Source organism: Schistocerca serialis, chromosome 3, assembly GCF_023864345.2.
Source record: "Schistocerca serialis cubense isolate TAMUIC-IGC-003099 chromosome 3, iqSchSeri2.2, whole genome shotgun sequence".
NCBI lineage: Eukaryota > Metazoa > Arthropoda > Insecta > Orthoptera > Acrididae > Schistocerca > Schistocerca serialis.
Window position 1 is genome coordinate 616,529,275 of NC_064640.1, and position 19,975 is coordinate 616,549,249.

The following is a 19,975-nucleotide window of genomic DNA, read 5'->3' on the forward strand; positions in this document are numbered from 1 at the left end:
ACAACACAAAGGTCGTATGTGCGGTTGTTGTTGTTTTTGTACTGATTTAAAGATACAGTGACAGAAGAATGAATTAGTAATTACTTTGCTTTTAGAGAATTTACGTATCAAGTGTGTTTGGTCATGTTCTTAAGCGTTTATAACTTGTAAATTTTAGGCCTATATCGCGTCTATCTAACTAGTAAACAATACGAAATGTGTTCGTTGAATACGATTTAGGAACGTTTAATTACACTTTTATTGCAACAATAGACACTGATGAAACTGGTAACTATCTTTTTTTAACGAATTTTGCACTGTCAAGAAAACTTGAATAGAATTTTTTGTGTTTATGTCACGCAAAATTTCGGGTTATGTCGCGATTATCGGGACTTCAGATAACACGAAGTTTTTCCAAGAACATGCTCTGCTGGAACGCTAATACTCAGTTGTGCGACAAGAACGGACACTACAGCAAGTATACATAACAAAGAAAATTTAAATTTGATACTATTTCCTCTTAAATAAGTTCTTTTAGTGGACGAAGAAAATACCTGTGATCTCGCTCGGCGGCCATCTTGTTGACCCATCAGTGAACAGAATACGTGGAATTAGTCGCTCATTGGCACTGATCTCTTGACAGATCAATCTCCTTCATGCAGATGTTGTACACTCTGCCCATGAAAGGGATATAGACCGTGCTCGTGTACTGTGCGTATCACCCGTGTTTGTGGAATACCAAGTTGGGCAGTAATTCTTCTAGAGTTAGTGGTAGGGTTGCGTTCCTCTACTTTAAGAATGTTCTCAACTTCATTAAGAGTTTGTTGTACGGGACGTCCAGAGACAACATTTACGCTGTGAAGCGTACAACGCTCACCCAATCCGTGAGACACCCTGCTAACCACCCTACTATCTGGCACTCTGCGATTCGGAAATCGTTGTTGGTATTCTCGCACAATAGCTCCGGAATTCCCATTGGACAAACCATAGAGAAACACCATGTCAGCATACTCTGCATGTGAGAAGATCCGTGGCATTTTCACTACATAAAATACTGTGTTACTGGCCGTACGGAATGTGTATGAGCTCCGTCATGCTGAAAGTACGAGTACACATGAGCTCGTGTTGCCAACCTACCGTGCACTACGACAAGCACTGTCGGACTGAGACTTGAAGTAAACAACTGCGCCATGCGCAAGTGAACCGCGTGCTGACACGGTTAGTAAGGACGACACTACACGTTTTCCGTTCCTAGTTGTTTTCATTGGTTTACCCGGAAACGGTTAAGAAAAGGGCATGTGTTTATTAAGAGTTTTTTTTGTTCAGAATCACCACTAGAATCACCGCTCAAAGATATACCTTTCCTGTGACTCACCCTGTATATAGGGTGTCCCTCCTAAGAGTCGTCAGGCAAGTTTTGTCTAGTGTTTGAGCAGACATTTGCAATTCCGACGGAAAGCGTCGGTTTGTTTCCCGTTACAAATAAAATGATTCTTAAAGCGAAACTTTAAGTATTCATTCGATACAGCGGTCCCGTATTTGTGTAGTGCGATGTTCATTCACTCAATACGTATTAATAGTGCCAGTACACTGAGATGACAAAAGTCATGGGATACCTCCTAATATCGCGTCGGACCTCCTGTCGCCCGGCGTAGTGCAGAACTTGACGTGGCATCGTCTCAACAAGTCCTTGGCAGTCCCCTGCAGAAATATTGAGCTATGCTGCCTCTGTAACCGTCCATAATTGCGAAAGTGTTGCCGTTGCAGGATTTTGTGTACGAATTGGTCTCTCGATTATGTTCCATAAATGTTTGATGTGATTCACGTCGGGCGATCTGGGTAGCCAAACCATTCTCACGAGCTGTTCTTCAAACCCGTCGTGAAAAACTGTGGTTTGGTGACCCGGTGCATTGTCAGCAATAAAAATTGTGTGGGAACATGAATTCCATGAATGGTTGCAAATGGTCTCCAAAAAGCCGAACATAACCATTCCCAGTCAATGATGAGTTCATTTGGACCAGAGAACCTGGTCCGTTCCATGTAAACACAGTTCACACCATTATGGAGTCACCACTAGCTCGTACAGTGCCTTATCCACAACCAGGGTCCATGGCTTCGAGGGGTCTTGGTCACACTAGATCCCTGCCATCAGCTCTTACCAACGGAAAGTGCTACTCATTTGACCAGGCCACGGTTTTCCAATCGTCTAGGGTCCAACCGATATGGTCACAAGTCCAGAAGAGGTGGCGCTGTTAGGAAAGGCACTCTCGTCGGTCGTCTGCTGCCGTAGCCCATTAACGCCAAATTTCACCGCTCTGTCCTACGTTCGTCGTACGTCCCACATTTATTCTTGCAGTTATTTCGCCCAATGTTGCTTGTCTGTTAACACTGACAAATCTACGCAAACGCAGTTGCTCTCAAGAGAAGGCAGTCAGCCACTGCATTGTCAGTGATGAGAGGTAATGCCTGAAATTTGGTATTCTCTGCACACACTTAACATTTTGGATTTCGGAATACTGAATTTCCTAACGATTTCCGAAATGGAATTTCCCATGCGCCTATCTCCAAGTACCACTCCACATTAAAATTCTGTTAATTCTCGTCGTATGGCCATAATCACGTCGGAAACCTTTTCTCATGAAACATATGCGTGTAAATGACAACTCCGTCAGTGCACTACCCTCTTATAACTTGTGTAAGCGATATATATCTGTATATGTGAATCTCGCATCCCATGACTTTTGTCATCTAAGTGTGGTAGGGTACATGTTTAGAGGACCTCTTCTCCCGGCAGCTGTATAGTGGTTTGGGAAGCTATTATCTAGTTACTATTTGATGAAGTTCCACATATGTTATATTGTTGAAGCCAACTTTAAAGGTTTTTTTCAATGTCGCGGAATAAAATATAAACTTCAGTTTCAAAAAGGGACGTTTTGTCATAATTCGGCAGCTATAAACGTTAAAAATTATTTATCTACGCCAGAAAATTCACCACACTGTACGATATAACTTCACGAAATCCGCTCCTCGATATATTTACTATTTATGTCTATACAGGGTAAGCATTAATAAAAGACCGAGCGGGGTGGCGCAGTGGTTAGACAGTGGACTCGCATTCGGGAGGACGACGGTTCAATCCCGCGTCCGGCATCCTGATTTAGGTTTTCCGTGATTTCCCTAAAATCACTCCAGGCAAATGCCGGGATGGTTCCTCTGAAAGGGCACGGCCGACTTCCTTCCTAATCCTTCCCTAATCCGATGAGACCGATGACCACGCTGTCTGGTCTCCTTCCCCAAACCAACCAACCAACCATTAATAAAACCGAGAAACAGCAGAGACCGATTCCTGGCTGGAGATGGAGGAAAAATGTCCTACGAACATGTGTCCGGAAATGCATCTTGCCAAAATGAAAGTTCCTCTGACCTCGTGTCGTGTGTTCCTTTTGTGTAGGAGGCTGTGTAATTGATGCAACGTACTGTAAGCAGCAGAATTTACCGGTATTCATATCCGTAACAAGCCGAGATTGTATTTGTGTACGGCCAACGATCGAGAGGCAGGACGGCTATACGAAAACAAATACCCTCACAGACACCAGCCGCTTCACACAATATTTGAAGCACTTTCTGGGCGTTTGTGTGATCATGGGTCCTTTCAGCCAGACGAACGTGTAGGGAGCTGAAATATTATGTGAAATGGTTATAGTATGCTTACAGTATGCTGCGTAAATCACACAGCCTGCAACACACAAGGAACCCAGTGCGACGTTGTCAGAAGAACTTTCATTCACCAGCGCCATCTATCGTGGCAACGATGCATTTCTGGACACATGTTCATAGGACTTTTTTCCTCAATTTCTAGTCAGGAATCCGTCCCTGCAGTTTGTCGGCTTTATTAATCTTTATCCTGTATTTGGCCATCCTTTAAACTAGGACAAGCTTATTTGATTCGTGACAGAGTGACAGAAAAATGAGAAATGTGAAACGGCAACTCTCGAAAAGTAATCCCTGTATATCATAAAATTTAAATCAGAAAAAGGTGTGCAGTCACCGGTTCTATATGTCAGATACGTGTATTTGTAGCCTCCTTCCCCCCTCCTCCCTCCGCACTATTATAACGCCAGTACTTCTTGTGAAATTACTATTGGACTAAACTGAACTTGCATAGGGGTATACAAGTTGTCGTTTTTCCCAAGATTAGATATTATAAAAAATTATGAAATTAAAAGAGACACGAAAACATAATAACTCGCAAAAGTGTGCACAAATTTCTAACACACAAGAGTGAAAGGCTCTGAACTACTGCAAGGAACTCCTGGAAAAGTTACATAGTGTTGTATACTATAATTTGAGAATCTGAAGTTAATAATTCGCAATTTTTCAATTCAGCTGGAAGCCTATTCCACATGAAACCTTGAAACTGTACACACCATTCTGCACAAAGATCAAGAAGGTGTTTTCTCTGTTTACCGATGAGGAAGTAAATGTTACAATTACTTCTGAAGAGTCCATGTTGTTAACCTCAAATACTATGAGTGGTTTAGGTACGTGGATGGCAGAGTTGGCCACATGTAGTGTGACCTTCATTAAATGCGCGTACTAACATCACAGAAAGTTGCCCCTAAATATAATAGGATGAAATTAATCAAAAGTACCTGCAGAAGGTGGAGAATCTCACAGATCCAAAAAAGATTTTCATCAGTTTTCACTCTAACGAATTTCAAACGTATCTGGGTCATTGATTATTTGATCATGTTGGGATTTTGCAACATATGGTGTCAGAAATCGCATAACCCGCTTGGAAAAGGAAGACATGATTTTACTCTATTCAACGACTAATTTTGATAGTGTTATCATCATCTGATCGCACGTAATTGAGTTAGTCTGGCTAATTATAGCAAACGTTTGCCTTCACGTGTCAAGAACAATTAAATATTAAAATCGTGTGCATATGGACCTTTAAAGTTGGCGCAATCTATAAAATTTCTGAACGATGCAAAAACGGTTCATCTATGAAAATCAAAATATATTTGTTATCTGCATTATACATACAGGTGTTTGATAAAAATATGGAAATAACGTGAGAAATGCATGCTCGAATACAAATGCAGGTGTTAGCCAGCCTGCAGGTTGTGCTGTTGTATTTGACGACCAAAAGCACCTGTGCTATGTCCTCAATAGGTTGCAAGTGTCAGTCGTGGTTCAGTGCAGTGTTTTGTGTAGTTGTGAGTGCATCATGCCGCACCTATGTGAATTCGAACCTGGGCAGTTTGTTGGTGGTCGTGTGATGGGTGCTATCCGTAACTAACGTAGCCGAAGTGTCTGGTGTTTCAAGAGGCGCCGTATCAAAGATTGAAATCGCATACAGGGAAAGTGGAAGCACATCATCCGCTAAGTCACAATGCGGACGAAACTGTGTGTTGAGTGGTCGTGACGGGTGTCATTGAAGAGGACTGTCACGAAAAATAAGAAGGCGACAGCAACAAAAGCCATTTTCTCAGTGATGATCTACAGGAATCAACAAGAAACAGGTATAGGCATGCGTATTCAAATATCGAGATATGTAAACAGGCAGAATACCGCGATGCGGTCGGCAACGCATATATAAAAAACAAGTGTCTGGAGCAGTTGTTATATCGGTTACTGCTACTACAATGGGAGGTTATCAAGATTTAAGTGAGTTTAAACGCGGTGCTATAGTCGGTGCTTAAGCGATGGGACACAGCATCTTCGAGGTTGCGATGAAGTGGGGATTTTCCCGTATGACCATTTCACGAGAGTAAAGCGTCAGATCTCCGACATCGCTGCAGTCGGGAAAAGATCCCTCAAGAATGGGACCAATGACGACTGAAGAGAATCGTTCAACGTGACAGAAGTGCAACCCTTCGGCAAATTGCTGCAGATTTCAGTGCTGGGCCATCAACACGTGTCAGCGTGCGAACCATTCAACGAAACATCATCGATATGGGCTTTCAGAGCCGAAGGCCCATTCGTGTATCCTCGATGATTGCACGACGCAAAGCTTTACGCCTCGTCTGGCCCCTTCAACACCGACATTGGGCCGTTGATGACTGGAAATGTTGTGCCGTAACAAGACAGCTACGCCACACTGAAGTAGCCGAAAGGCACGCGTAATCTCACTTAGGCTAGATAGAGGTCTGAAACAGGATACTCAATGAATTGCTATAAAGAAAAGTACGTTGCTTTGGGAATACTTAACTTTTAATCCGTCATTGGTTTACAACGTTCTTGATGAGACATTTCATACGATAACTATCAAACTATGTAAGGTTAATGGCGCCTTGCTAGGTCGTAGCCATGGACTTAGCTGAAGGCTATTCTAACTGTCTCTCGGCAAATGAGAGAAAAGCTTCGTCAGTGTAGTCGCTAGCAAAGTCGTCGTACAACTGGGGCGAGTGCTATTCCGTAACTCGAGACCTGCCTTGTGGTGGCGCTCGGTCTGCGATCACACAGTGGCGACACGCGGGTCCGACATGTACTAAATGGACCGCGGCCGATTTAAGCTACCACCTAGCAAGTGTGGTGTCTGGCGGTGACACCACAGGAAACACGTTGCCTGGTCGGACGAGTCTCATTTCAAATTGCATCGAGCGGATGGACGTGTATAGGTATGGAGACAACCTCATGAATCCATGGACCCTGCATATCAGCAAGGGACTGTTAAAGCTGGTGGAGGCCCTATAATGGTGTGGGGCGTGTGCAGTTGGAGTGATATGGGACCCTGACTTGTCTAGGTACGACTCTGACAGGTGACACGTAAGTAAGCATCCTGTCTGATCACCTGCACCCATTCATGTCCATTGCGCATTCCGGTGGACTTGGGCAATTCCAGCAGAACAATGGGAACCCTCACATGTCCAGAACTACTACCGAGTGGCTCCAGGAACACTCTTCTGAGTTTAAACACTTCCACCGGCCACCAAACTGCCCAGACATGAACATTATTGAGCATATCTGGGATGTCTTGCAACGTGCTGTTCAGAAGAGATCTTCACCCCCTCGTACTCTTATGGATTTATGTACAGCCCTGCAGGACTCATGGTGTCAGTTTCCTTCAGCACTACTTCAGTCATTAGTCGAGCCCATGCCACGTCATGTTGCAGCAGTTCTGTGTGCTCGCGGAGGTCCTACACGATATTACGCAGGTGTACCAGTTTCTTTGAGTCTTCAGTGTATATAAAAGTGCTTTCATATAGACATCCCCTAGATTTTATGAAGGCTCATTTCCAATAAGATACATGAAACACGGCCTCAGTGGTGACAGCCATGCAGTGTTGTAACACTAGGAATTACAATCATATCTACCAGTAACCGTGAAGTACATAAAGGCCTGTGAATCTCTAGGAAGTGTGTGACAAAGCGTAATCAACAGTAGATAAATGAGGAAGGTACTGTAAGGTAACAAGAAATGTTTGACAAGCTAAGATTATGACATTTGACATTTTTGAGAATAATTAAGCCTCATAACAGAAAGAAAATAACATTGCTTAGCAATGAAAAACATCTAAGAAGATGCAGAATATTGTATTACTTTCATTACTTGAGATACCCTGTTGCTCCTGGTTATCTGTTATCACTTGACTGGGCTGTTGATAACATAGATTGAGGTATACTGCTAATTGAATTATAATATTACGAAATTAGAGATAAGGCTTGCAGCAGCAGGAAACAAAATGTTGGTTTACGTACTCACATATCGTAAAACAGGCTAACGTCAGACTGGGATAGTATCAGATGTGGTCCGTTCCTCAGAGGTCCATAACAGGTCAACATTTTCACCATATAAAGGGTATCCCTCCTGTGAATTGTCAAGCGCATTTCCTCTGGTCTTTCGGCAAATATTTACAGTTCCTTTTTGCCATGTGTAGCTGGAGTCAGCCCAAGCAAATACTGATCATCACGTCTTTCATGCTACGCCCACCGTCGGCGCAAACTGTCGGCTTGTTTCCTATTACAAAGAATATGATTTTTAGAGCAGAACTTTACACGCCCATTCGATAGAGCGCTCCCAGATTAATCTAGTGTGATATATGTTTCATCGATATGTATTAACAGGCACAGTAAAACACGAAAATTTAGCAGTATTCAAGCAGCGACAGAGCACCGCCTTGGCCCGAGCTGACTGCTACAGTCATGCAACAGCGCTACTGAATTACTGGTTATTTCTCGTGTTTTATCGTGCCTGTTAATACATATAGATAAAACAAACATCGCACTAGACTAATTTTGTACTGCGCTACTGAATAGGCACGTACAATTCCCCGTTAATAATCATTTTGTTTCTAACGGGAAACAAACCGACCGTTTCTATTGACACGGCACGTAACAAGAAAGACGTGGTGAGCATTATTTGTTCGGGCTGACTCCAACTACACATTGCAAAAATTAAATTTCAGAAATCTGGTGAAACATCAGAGATAATGCACCTGACGACTCTTACGAGGGACAACCGGAATATGCTAACGACTTGCCTTCAGTTGCAACAAATAACCCTAAATCTGCATTTTACAAATTCATTTTCAGTTTGCAAACAATCTTACCGTTTGTGGCGGAGGATACGTTTTGTACCTCAATCAGTTTCCCGCGTCGTGTCCCATCAGCGAACGTAGCGTGGGAAGAACGACTTCCGAATTCTTACGAAATTATCATTACGGGAAATTCGTGAGACAGATATGAGAGAATGTAATACTGATTTACTCTTCAGGGGAGTATATTCTCGAAATTATGAAAATAAGCCTCTTCTTGTTGCACAACATCTATCTTCAAGTAACTTCCACTGAAGTTGGGTAAGTATCTCTATGACGCCCTCGCTCTGACTTGACGGGTCGTGGTGAACTGCGCACCTTTCTTTTTAACTTTTCTATTTCCTTTAATAGCTACGTTTCAATGTTCCGAAAATGAGTATCAGTAGTTAAGCATCGGTGGAACTACGTTTTATAGGGTATGAATGAATCGCACTTTATTAGGATTCTTCCAGATAATCTGTGTGGCATTCATCCGTCCTACAAATAGGTTATATGGTTTTCCACCTTCAATAGCTGCCAACGCATACGTCTTGAGTTTCACGGCTGTTACTGCTCCCATTAATTGTTGCCAATACGGCTCTGACAGGTGACACTTCAGAGATGAGGAGCTCTTGTGGCGGCCACATATTCTCGACTTTCTGGAAAAGCTGATTTACAGTTAGTGTATTGTCCACAGTCCACTCAAACGTGTTTACTTCACATAATTTACTTCACATATTTTCATTTCTTGCTGTAATATGGAATAAAATTTTGGAGAGTGGGCATTTTCGCTTATTTGTGCAAATGACGAAACATTTCTTTACGTTGAACTGCCAGCCTCTGTACCAACCGCCAACCCACTGCAGGTCTTTCTGCATTTCGTTACAGTCTTCTGGCGTTGTGACGTCCCTACCTACAGCGAGAGCGACCTGTTTAGTTTTCGAAGGAAACTAGTGTAATTAATGACGATTCGGGTCACGATCTCAATAATGCAGCAAATTATGTTCTCGGGAGATTAAACTCTTTATTTTCAGCTAATAGCTTGATTCTTACATGCAATGGTTATCTTAACACTGACATCCAGCTTCTCTACAAAGTGACACTGCTCATGAAATAGAAAACTCCAGATGTCTGACACCTTGGATAGATGAGGAGCTCTTGTGGCGGCCACATATTCTCGACTTTCTGGAAAAGCTGATTTACAGTTAGTGTATTGTCCACAGTCCACTCAAACGTGTTTACTTCACATAATTTACTTCACGTATTTTCATTTCTTGCTGTAATATGGAATAACATTTTGGAGAAGCTCAGTGCAGGCGAACAGAATATTTCAAAACGTATATTATGACAGGCGGAGCGATTGTCGACTGTGGTCGATGTCAATGGCCTTCCTTCCTGATCTTCATCACCCCCTTTGGTCAAACTGTTGACACCGTTTCACTACGGTTGATCAAATGGTTCAAATGGCTCTGAGCACTATGGGACTCAACATCTGTGGTCATCAGTCCCCTAGAACTTAGAACTACTTAAACCTAACTAACCTAAGGACATCACACACATCCATGCCCGAGGCAGGATTCGAACCTGCGACCGCAGCAGTCGCGCGGTTCCGGACTGAGCGCCTAGAAACGCTCGGCCACCGTGGCCGGCTACGGTTGATCGCTAAGTTATATTTGGTCCATATACTACCATAATTTCAAGGCGAATATATACGCAATTTTGAGGTTTCATTACTGTGTGATAGCCAGTGTCCTTTAGTTGCGTACTATTCATATGTACACTCATATCACAGCCATGGCACTCTTTTCCTGGGGAACAAATGCACAAAGTATGAACACAGTTTTCAAACTGCAGCAAAGGGTCATAAGAATAATAGGCCTACAGTAACCGAAAGTAGTGGTCGAGCGCATTGAATGTGCCCAAAACACTGGGGTTTTTAACTGCATCGATTGAGTTTATTTACCAGTCAGCTGTGCACGTCAAAAGTTATAGTGATAATTACTGCAAAAATAACTCTGTCCATGACCATGGAACAATATCTTAACTGAATTTACGTTCACCAAGCAAGAATAAACACGAAACTAAAAACAGCATTTTCTACCAAAGAATAAAACTGTACAATAAATTACCAAAAGATGTTAAAGAAATTGCTAAAACAACTTTATTTAAAAAGGCTGTTGAAATTCCTGTTAAGCAATACGTTCTATACGCCGAAGCATTGCTTAGATAATACAGAGTATGAGTTTGGTAAAAAATGTACACAAATAAATAATAATAACAACAATAAAGTATCTATCAGTCCCTGTAATACTTCCACACTATATTTCTCCCCTCTCTTTTACTTTTCTGGAAAAACGTACTCCCAAAGCTATGCAATGTATAATACTAACATCTTATCCTCTTTCTGAACGCAACATCTCAGTCGTTATAGAGGGACGCAGACTTAGTTTTTCAGGCGAGCAAATGGGAAGCCGCGGTACACAAAATGATCCTTACCTCAGTTGATAGTGTGAGCAGTGTGTGAAGCGTTATGAAACAATGTGTGTATTGTGTGTGTAGTGACAAGGAGTAAGAAATGAATTAAGTGTAGCATTAGTCTTTTACATTATTAAACAATTTATTTGAAAAACAGTATTGTACACTAGGGATAAACCGCATAAGCAGCACTGTTTTGAACAGAGTTGCCTTGTAGTGAGGCAGGTGGAAGCTCCAATCTTCTTTCTGGCAGCATGATTTAGATTTTCCGTGGTTTCCCTAAATTACTTCAAAAAAATTCCGGAATGGTTCCTACTATAAGGCCACGGCCGACAACCTATCCCATCCTTGTCATGCTAGACCTGTAAGTAGGTAAATGTACGTACATGTGAACTACTTAATTTTTTCTGTTAAATTGTGATACCAAGGCATGTCCAATATCCTTCTAAAAGTGACCTACTGGTGAATGAAACTACTACTACTACTACTACTACAGTCCCGTGTACTTCAACTTAGGAGCACGTTTTCAGTTGCTGCGTCATTTCAATCACAAAATGTAATGCCCCTGCTATCTGTACCATAACAGAGCTGTGCCAGCAGGAAATCCAGGAATATGTAATGTCTGCTGACAATCCGCAACTCATATGCAAAGGTCTTAACAAGAGACGACATTTGTAACTTACTTTGTGAAGCCTTGTCGTAGATCATATGTGAACAGTAAGTGAATTAATTCACTAACCTACGTAGGGTTTTATTTAACGGACTTGGCACACTTAGACTGACCTCCAAGTACATCTGTTTCCTTGGATATTTCTCATTAAGACGAGAATTTTTTAGAAGAAATAGCAGCATCCATCCAGGCGACAAAAAATGGAGGAATGATCATTTTATTGAAATCATTTTCTTTATTGCTGTTTCAAATAAAATACATACCTCAACAACATCAGCTATGAATAGGGTTTCTCAAGATCTGAATCCTGTTAGTGACAAACTGCAGCTTTCTGAATCATAATCAAAAGTTTTTGGTTTGGCATCTCGTCTGTCCACTACAGGAACGTTTTAGGTAAACACTGTATAATTATCTTATAGCAAAATAATGGATGAAACGGTAAAGAGTGGTGTTCAAATAGCAATATTTTAGATCCGTTTGACTCTATTGTATCCATTTGGAATCTCTGAAATACATTTAAAGCTACAGAAAACTATTCTAATAAAGAGGGTTGAAGCTTGATTATTTGGTTCAGACACCAAAGTTTGAATTTCGCATCGTCTTTCCGAATAACTCAGGAAAATTCCGGAACAGTTCTTAGTAATATGCCAAGGCTGACAGCTTTTCTTTCCTTTTCCCTTTCCAATATTTGTAAAAAAGAGTCCCAACGGTGTATGCTGTTATTATTATAATTATTATTATTATTATTACTAGTAGTAGTAGTAGTATCATTAATGGTGCAGATGTTGCTTTCTTTGTTATTTGCGTTCTATAGTTTCTAAGTTTAATGTTTTATTATGCTGATTATTTTTCTTTAAGTGGACGCCAATTAGCCTGTTACGCGGCTTTTTGCTATCGGAAACAGTACCGTAACATATGTAAAATCATAATTCAAAGACCCACTCGATCAGAACAATTAATTGACACTGAGAAATGTTATATATAATAGTTCTAGTAATTGTCAATAGCTGACTAATGTAAATAACTCTTCATTTACTCTTTAATTGGTATTTGCATGGCTTCTACAACTGAGACGACGTTCAAAGCAGACTGAGATGAGGGACAGCACCATGAATAAACCAAATTAATTGTGATTCTTGTTTCATTTTATAGTCATTGAATTACTAATTCATTATTTTGGAGGGTGTTTAATGAACTTATGTCTCAGGGTCAGGGCCCAATTTCTGCACCTCCGGCTTGAATAACACGGCTGTATCCTAGCAAACCATACAAACAAACAAGACGCAAACAAATAGCCTGCAAAATGACCAATTCCATATCATCTCAATAGAAATCGTGTGACATGCAACTAACTAAACAACTTTTAAAAAATTTCTGCAGCTGTTATGACTTATTCTGAGATATATTGAAGTTAACATAGAGATTCAGCAGTGACAAAAACAGGTAGACCTGGTCAAATTGTGAAAATAAACAGCTGCAGTACATAAATACAAGTACTGTACAAGTAATTTGATACCAGATGTCTGCTATTGCAGTCAGTTCCGGTATAAAAGTTGTCCCTAACATTGGGGTCAGAATATCAAAGGATTTTAAGTTGAATAATGTGACGTGATGAATTAACGGTCGGAAACAGAAATTTAGTCTTTTATTGACATTAACAACTTACACATTCTAGCGACAACTTCGGCCCACAGCAACCGTTCAATGTGTCGACCGGCAGTTTCAGTACAAGCACCACAATACAATCCACTGACAGAACTCAACTGTGCGTTGAAAATCAATGAAGCCCCAATGCTTGCATATGGGTTTTTTTTATAACAGAGTGTAATTGTACCTTTGTCTCTAACAAAAATTTAGTGACTTCACCATCACTCTCCATCCAGTGTACTTTTAATTGTGTACAACAAAAGCAAAGCCCAGTAGAAATCTTCGGATAACACACGAGATACTGAATGTAGCTGACAAAAGAAGAAAATATAAGAATGCACCAAATCAAGAAGTCATGAGGAAAAACGAACGGGCCGGCCGCTGTGGCCAAGCGGTTCTAGGCACTTCAGTCCGGAACTACGCGGCTGCTACGGTCGCAGGTTCGAATCCTGCCTCGGGTATGGATGTGTGTGATGTTCGTAGGTTAGTTAGGTTTAAGTAGTTCTAAGTCTAGGGAACTGATGACCTCAGATGTTAAGTCCCATAGTGCTTAGAGTCATTTGAACCATTTTTTTGAAAAACGAACGTCTCTAGAACGATACTAACTGGAAGTACAAAACGCCAAACCAGGAATGGTTAGAGGAAAAATTCAAAGCTGTAGAAGAATGCCTGGCTATGGGGAAGAGAGATAGAAAGATGAAGTATGTGAGAAAAGATGGGAAACATAATTTGGTAGAGCATGGAAAGACTTCAGACGAAACAAGACACCCGGAGTAGACGGCATTCCCTTAGAATTATTGAAACGCTTGGGAGAACATACTATGACAAAAGTATCCTATCTGATATGCAATACACTATCTTATATTACAAATCCATGCAGCCAGTGCAGATTTATATTGCAATCGTTCATAAAATAAAACAATGATTTTTGTATGAGCGACTAAACACATTTGCTAGAATGTCGCAAATACTACATTTGCCGCTGCAACTTCTTTAAGAGATTTAGTTTTTGCCTTTGTCGCTGCCCTGTAACAAATGAGAATGTTATTGAACCAAACGGTTTGAATTTATAAACCTCATAGCTCGAAAGTTTCACAGAACTGAATTTTTTCAGAGTAGACATTGTTTCGGTAAGCTTCAACATAATATATGGATAAAACATTGATAACCATGTTTCATGAATTTAATTCCATTTCTAAACTTTGAAGATACTTTAAGCTCTTATAAACTGTTCATCTTATTAAAATATATTTGAACATATAGCGTAAATTATATTCATTTTAGCGTGATTTATGCTCTTTCCTCTTCCCCATGTTTAAGCTGGTCAGATATAACTTTACATTTTTTACCGTGTCTTCTCTTACATGTATTGTTCGCATTAACCCTTGATCCCTCATCCTGGCGAGTAAAATGAATTAGTAACAACAAGTAGCGCAGTCTAAGGTATGTAAATGTCTGCGCAGTACTATTAATTTAATGTTCAAAAGTAGTATTCATGTGAAAAAATTGGAACGAAATGATTGTCCAGCACAAATTAATTTGTCTCTGTCGCCTACACATATAACTTCAAGTTATGCTTAGAAATACGCACCAGATAATCCAAGTCGTTCACAGTAGGCAGGGAATTGTTGCATCAAACTTTAGCATCTGCAGATTTTTAATTAAAATATATTGAAGTAACAGAGAATGGTATTTATAAAGTTTCGAAGTTTATTCGCGGTATGGATTTGCTAAATGCACTTCTGTCGCCATCTGAAACAACTGGTAAGATAAATTCAACATATGTTTAAGACGTACGACCAATAAATTTTTCATATTTCAATTAAATAACTGATACAAAACCGAAACAGCTCTCGTATTTGAATGGTGATACATACTTTAGATGACTCAGGTTAAAGGATTAAATAGTAAACTGAAAGGTTTATATCTTGTACTTCTGAAATAATGTTAACATTGTTGTATTGTCTTTATTCCTACCTTTATTCCTTGATAAGGAAATGTCGATTTAGAAAGTAATTAAAAGTTATAGACTCACATATTTCAGATTGATTTCTGAAACCACAGTTTCTACCTCTGCAGTATCAAAGGAAGAAAGTAACCCAACAATAAAAATAGGTAATACGTAAATGATTTTACATTTTATGCGTTCATTGTTCGAAAAGTAGTAAGTGGCTTTTCAAATCCACATATTAAGGTGAAGGCGGCTGACAGACGATGGGACTTTGTGCACAGAAAATAAGAAGAATCATCTTTTGCAGTACAATTTACCAGCCTATTCTTTTACTTCCCTTTAACTCGTAATTATTAGGAAGCGTGCAATCCGAAATGATAATCTTAGCAACGTTCTAAGAAAAATATAATGAAAAGTTGTGTGTGTGCTACGATAGACAGTCAGAGCTGTAGACGGTGTTCCTTCATTAATAGTCATTTCCATCAAAACCAAAAATGAAGAAAAGCTAGTAATATAGACGCATCTGTTAATGAACGCTAAGCAAAAATGAAGGAGGGGCAAGAAGTGCAGCTGCGTTTATACGCTAGCGCCTAGAAATTTCTCTGAAATTAAACCGATCATTACTACAGCTTCCATAAAAAACTTTTGATTGATAATTATGAACGGAGCATCTGAAGGTTCACTGAACTGACGCGTAACAAGAGTAATTCTGCCTAACTCATTTGTTAGTGATTTGATATGATGCATCAAAAATAGGAAAAAATAGTTTAGGTAACAGGATTGGCATATTTGCGATCGAAGCAGTTGAGCATAGTACGGTATAACTACTGACAGAAAATGATCAGATCATTTTATCCTGAATTACGGGAAGAATTTCCGGAAGTTGATCTATAACGTGTACCATTTAAAAAACATCATACTTTAACACTCTTGCCTAAATATTGACTAATAGTGTACTGTTTTCACTAAGTGTGGATGTGTAACCCAGAGGAAACATGTTTAAGTTTTTGTAAAATGTAATTTTATTCAAGTAAATAACTTAATTTTACGTAAAGGTAATCACAATAGTAATTACAAAACAATTTTGGTTTAAATCTACCAAACCATATGGAACTCGATTACTTCGTACTGGTAAAATCGTATGAGTGTTCACCATCAGAAGTTTTTCCTATTCTAGACCAAATGAATTGTACTGTTATTCGATATAAATTTTTGGCTCTCATTTGGGCTAGCGTGAATCTCTTTGTGATACTTGTTGCTGCTATTACCACCACTCTCTGGCTCAGTTTTCTGTCATTATACTTATTGTCCCGAAATATATCTTCTCCCATCAGCAACTACTCTAATGAGCATCATACAAAAGTTATGGAGAAGGACTAGTTCACTGGAGTTTTGAAAACATATGTTATATTTCCCATATTATTCTTATTGTTGTAACATTCGTGTATGCATGACGTTGACCAGTAATATTTTCTTTCAACGCACAATTTTTTTTAGAAACCACAAACCTGAAATACGTTTCGTATGCGTTGTTTTAGTTTCCTTATCATTTGTAGGTCATTATTCTTCAAAACACATACATTTGAAACCACAGAACACCAGCTGGAATTGTCTCACTTTTCGCAGAATGTATGTGTGTTATATATCTGTCCTGTCACTTCAATAAAGAATGCCAGTATCGTGTACAGCCGCATCTGCACCGGGAAAGTAAACCAAATCGCCTACGAAAATCCACACAATAGTTATCTGGGTTTTCGTTATACGCTACACTACGACACAGAGAATCGAAGTAACTATTTTCTCAAAGATAGTCGGTGCAACTACTTTGAATGCAAAGATATAAGCCATAGGTAAATAAGCCACAGTTAAATGAATAAAAGCATTATATACATTTAGTGTATCACCATCAGCTACCAAATTTAGCACAAAATTCCCTTCAAAATGAAATATTCAGTATGTTACTATCTGTTCCTAAGTATAAAGTCTCGTATATCTATGAGACATTAAAGAACAGCAAGTAAATTGTTTTATGAATTCATTGCGAAGATTAAATAGGAAGACTGAAGGCCCTGAGAATATTTTAGGGTTGAGACTGTGGCTATCACTTTCTAGAGCTTCGAAGGAGGTGGTACACTTACACAAAAATTTGAAATACATGTATAGTCTATAAAATTTTGTTCTCAAGTTCTACAACAACTGTAAAACAATGTTGCAAATTCATAGCGTAGCAACAAGTGCTCAGTATTACATCCGAACGATTTAAACTAATATTTGTCCTTAGTAAGTTTGATTTCAACACTCTATCATGACTTCTTGAGAAAAAAGCAGCATACTGGTGTAACCATTTCTACATTCCTTGAAAGTGCAGGACACAGCCAAGCGACAATCGTTCTAATGTCTGCACTTTCCTAGGGATAATTTCTTCTCTTAATGGAGAATACCGAAAAATAAAGGAAATAGTGCCACAGCATATGATATCTTCATCTAAAAAATCCATTAATGTGCAAGGTTTCTGCTGACGGATAAAATGAAAATGCTTCACTCAAATTTGTTAAAGAAAACACATAATAATCTTTACCTCCTGAATAGTTCAACGTAATGTTCCCCGTTGGCCACATGCGATATGTTGTAGTATTTGTATGCGACAACCTATAACATGTACTGACGATCTAAACACTCGTTTTTCAGCCTAGATTGCCACAGTACTATGAGAAAACGCTAACAGAACAACATCGTTTATCTGACACTCTGCCAGATTTTTTGATAGGTCTTGTGAAAGTAATAATACTGATAGCAATAAAAAAAGGAATCCCGCAAAATCAATTTTGGCTGGAACATTCTCATAGTTGGCATATACTTGTCTTCTGCACAGAAGAGACTCTACTTTCTACCTATTATTCCTCGTCAGACCACTGAGGGAGTGGAATTTGCTCCTCTTCGTGCAATAAATGGAGTCTCCAAAGAAGTCAACGTAATTTGTACTGATTTCTCATAGTAGGGAAATAATATCTGCTAGTGATGAAAATGCAAACACATGGAGAGAATTCTTTGTTGAAAAGTGAATACAAATTTCATGTTTTGCTGCAATATGGCAGTCTGTGTGTATGCAATTAGGGCACACAAGTAAATAAAGTTTGAAAGCCTATTTTGTCACCAGTTTCAAAATGTATCTGCAGAAGACCACTCAGGTCGCGGAAATTATGATTGCATCAGAATCATGTACTCTTCGGCAGCGAACTGGAACAGAACGCTGTCCAATGTTAACTTCGTTTTGTGAAACGCAGGTTGTTACTTCCTCACCAGTGATTGGGCGGATGCAACAATAAGGTAAAGGAATAGCTCGTGGCTCGTTGCTCTGTGAACTCAGCTTCGTTATCTCTATTTGCTCTTACTGAAAAGGTTACAATTCTGCAGTTGTAAAAGGTAGAATGGGGACTAGAAACCTGTTCATAGCATTCTGTTTGAAGACCATGGGCTTGTTAACTTGACCCGGGCGATTGTCATGATATGTTCTTACTGATAGCCAAGGCCGGTTTACAGTGTCGTATTCTTCTGTCAGAAAAAAGTATCGCTTCTAATGACCTAGCCGTCAATGCAAATTTTGAGCACGGGCGTAAATAAGAGACCCACGATTTACGATATTGTGTCATTACTGGTGAATAAGCAGACAGTACGGGAGAAAACGCTGAGGAGTATTGGCGTGAGCTACTCTGGATGAAAAAAAATCGTACTGATATGTTTGCCAGCTTCAGAAGTATGCTTATTTGTATCCCAGGGCGTTTGTCATGTCGAGCACTTCAATGCAACCCTCATCCGACCTTCTCTAATAGATTACTGTCGGTGACGTCGGTTAAAGGCCGAAGCCCGTCGGTGAAATCCGAAAAGACGCCTGTGTGCGCACTAAACAGAAGGGTAGACATCACCTCCGATCTGTGCTTCTTCTGTTTGCACCCTCTGTAAAACTTATCGGAGTTGGTGGTCGCATTTTTGGACTCGAAATGTTTAGGTGAAATTGACCGTAAAGCCCAATAAATACGTGGTCTCTAATTTAATGACCTCTTCCTGACATGTCCAAATGGGTGTAGGCCGGAAATATTTAAGAGCGTCACACACGCTTAGCTGGTGCTTTGCTTTCAGAAAGGCCCAGCGTCTAAAGAATCTTCATTACAAACCCTGTGAACTGAAGCGAGCGCTGGGTACGACCAGTGGCGCCCCACGGCGGCCGTTACCTGTGCGGCTCGGCGGCTGCGGCGGCGGCGGCGGTGGTGGCGTCCGCAGCGCGCGCTCGCTGCCTGCTGACTGGCGGCGCCGGCGACGGTGGCGGAGGCTGCGGCGAGGCGCGCCGATCAATCGGCAGTCAGCATCTCCAGCCGCTTACCGGGCTCTAACTGCCACTCGAGCCAGTTCCTCCGGCCGCCGGCTTTGTGGCCGCAGCCGCAGGCGCACCGCAGCCAGGTCAGCGAGCAACAAGCCCGCGCCCGCGCCCGCGCCCGCTATATTTGGCCGCCCGATGGCCTGCGACGCCCTCGAGCCTGCCTCTGCCGCCGGACTTCCAATTTACTCTTCCGGTGCTCCGGCCACTGCCGCTGGCGGCTACCGTCTCCGCGACACAACCCGCAAACGAGGGAAGCCAGATGCGACACGATAAAATAACCCGAGCTACTCGGCAAATGGCAACGAGAACACGAACTCGTTTTCAGGTTCTTAACTAATTTTTAGTAGGTAATTTTC

The 19,975-nt window shown here is 40.6% G+C and overlaps 1 protein-coding gene across 2 annotated transcripts in view; it reads right to left on the minus strand.

The window, feature by feature from the left end:
- The window catches only part of LOC126469547 (glycine receptor subunit alpha-3), a 478,682-nt gene extending 459,181 nt beyond the window's left edge, over positions 1-19,501 (minus strand). For both annotated transcript variants that reach the window (XM_050096664.1, XM_050096663.1), the window contains exon 1: positions 19,474-19,501. The gene's annotated coding sequence lies outside the window, so the exon portion shown is untranslated. The remainder of the gene's footprint in view (positions 1-19,473) is intronic.
- Between the last annotated feature and the right edge of the window lie 474 nt (positions 19,502-19,975).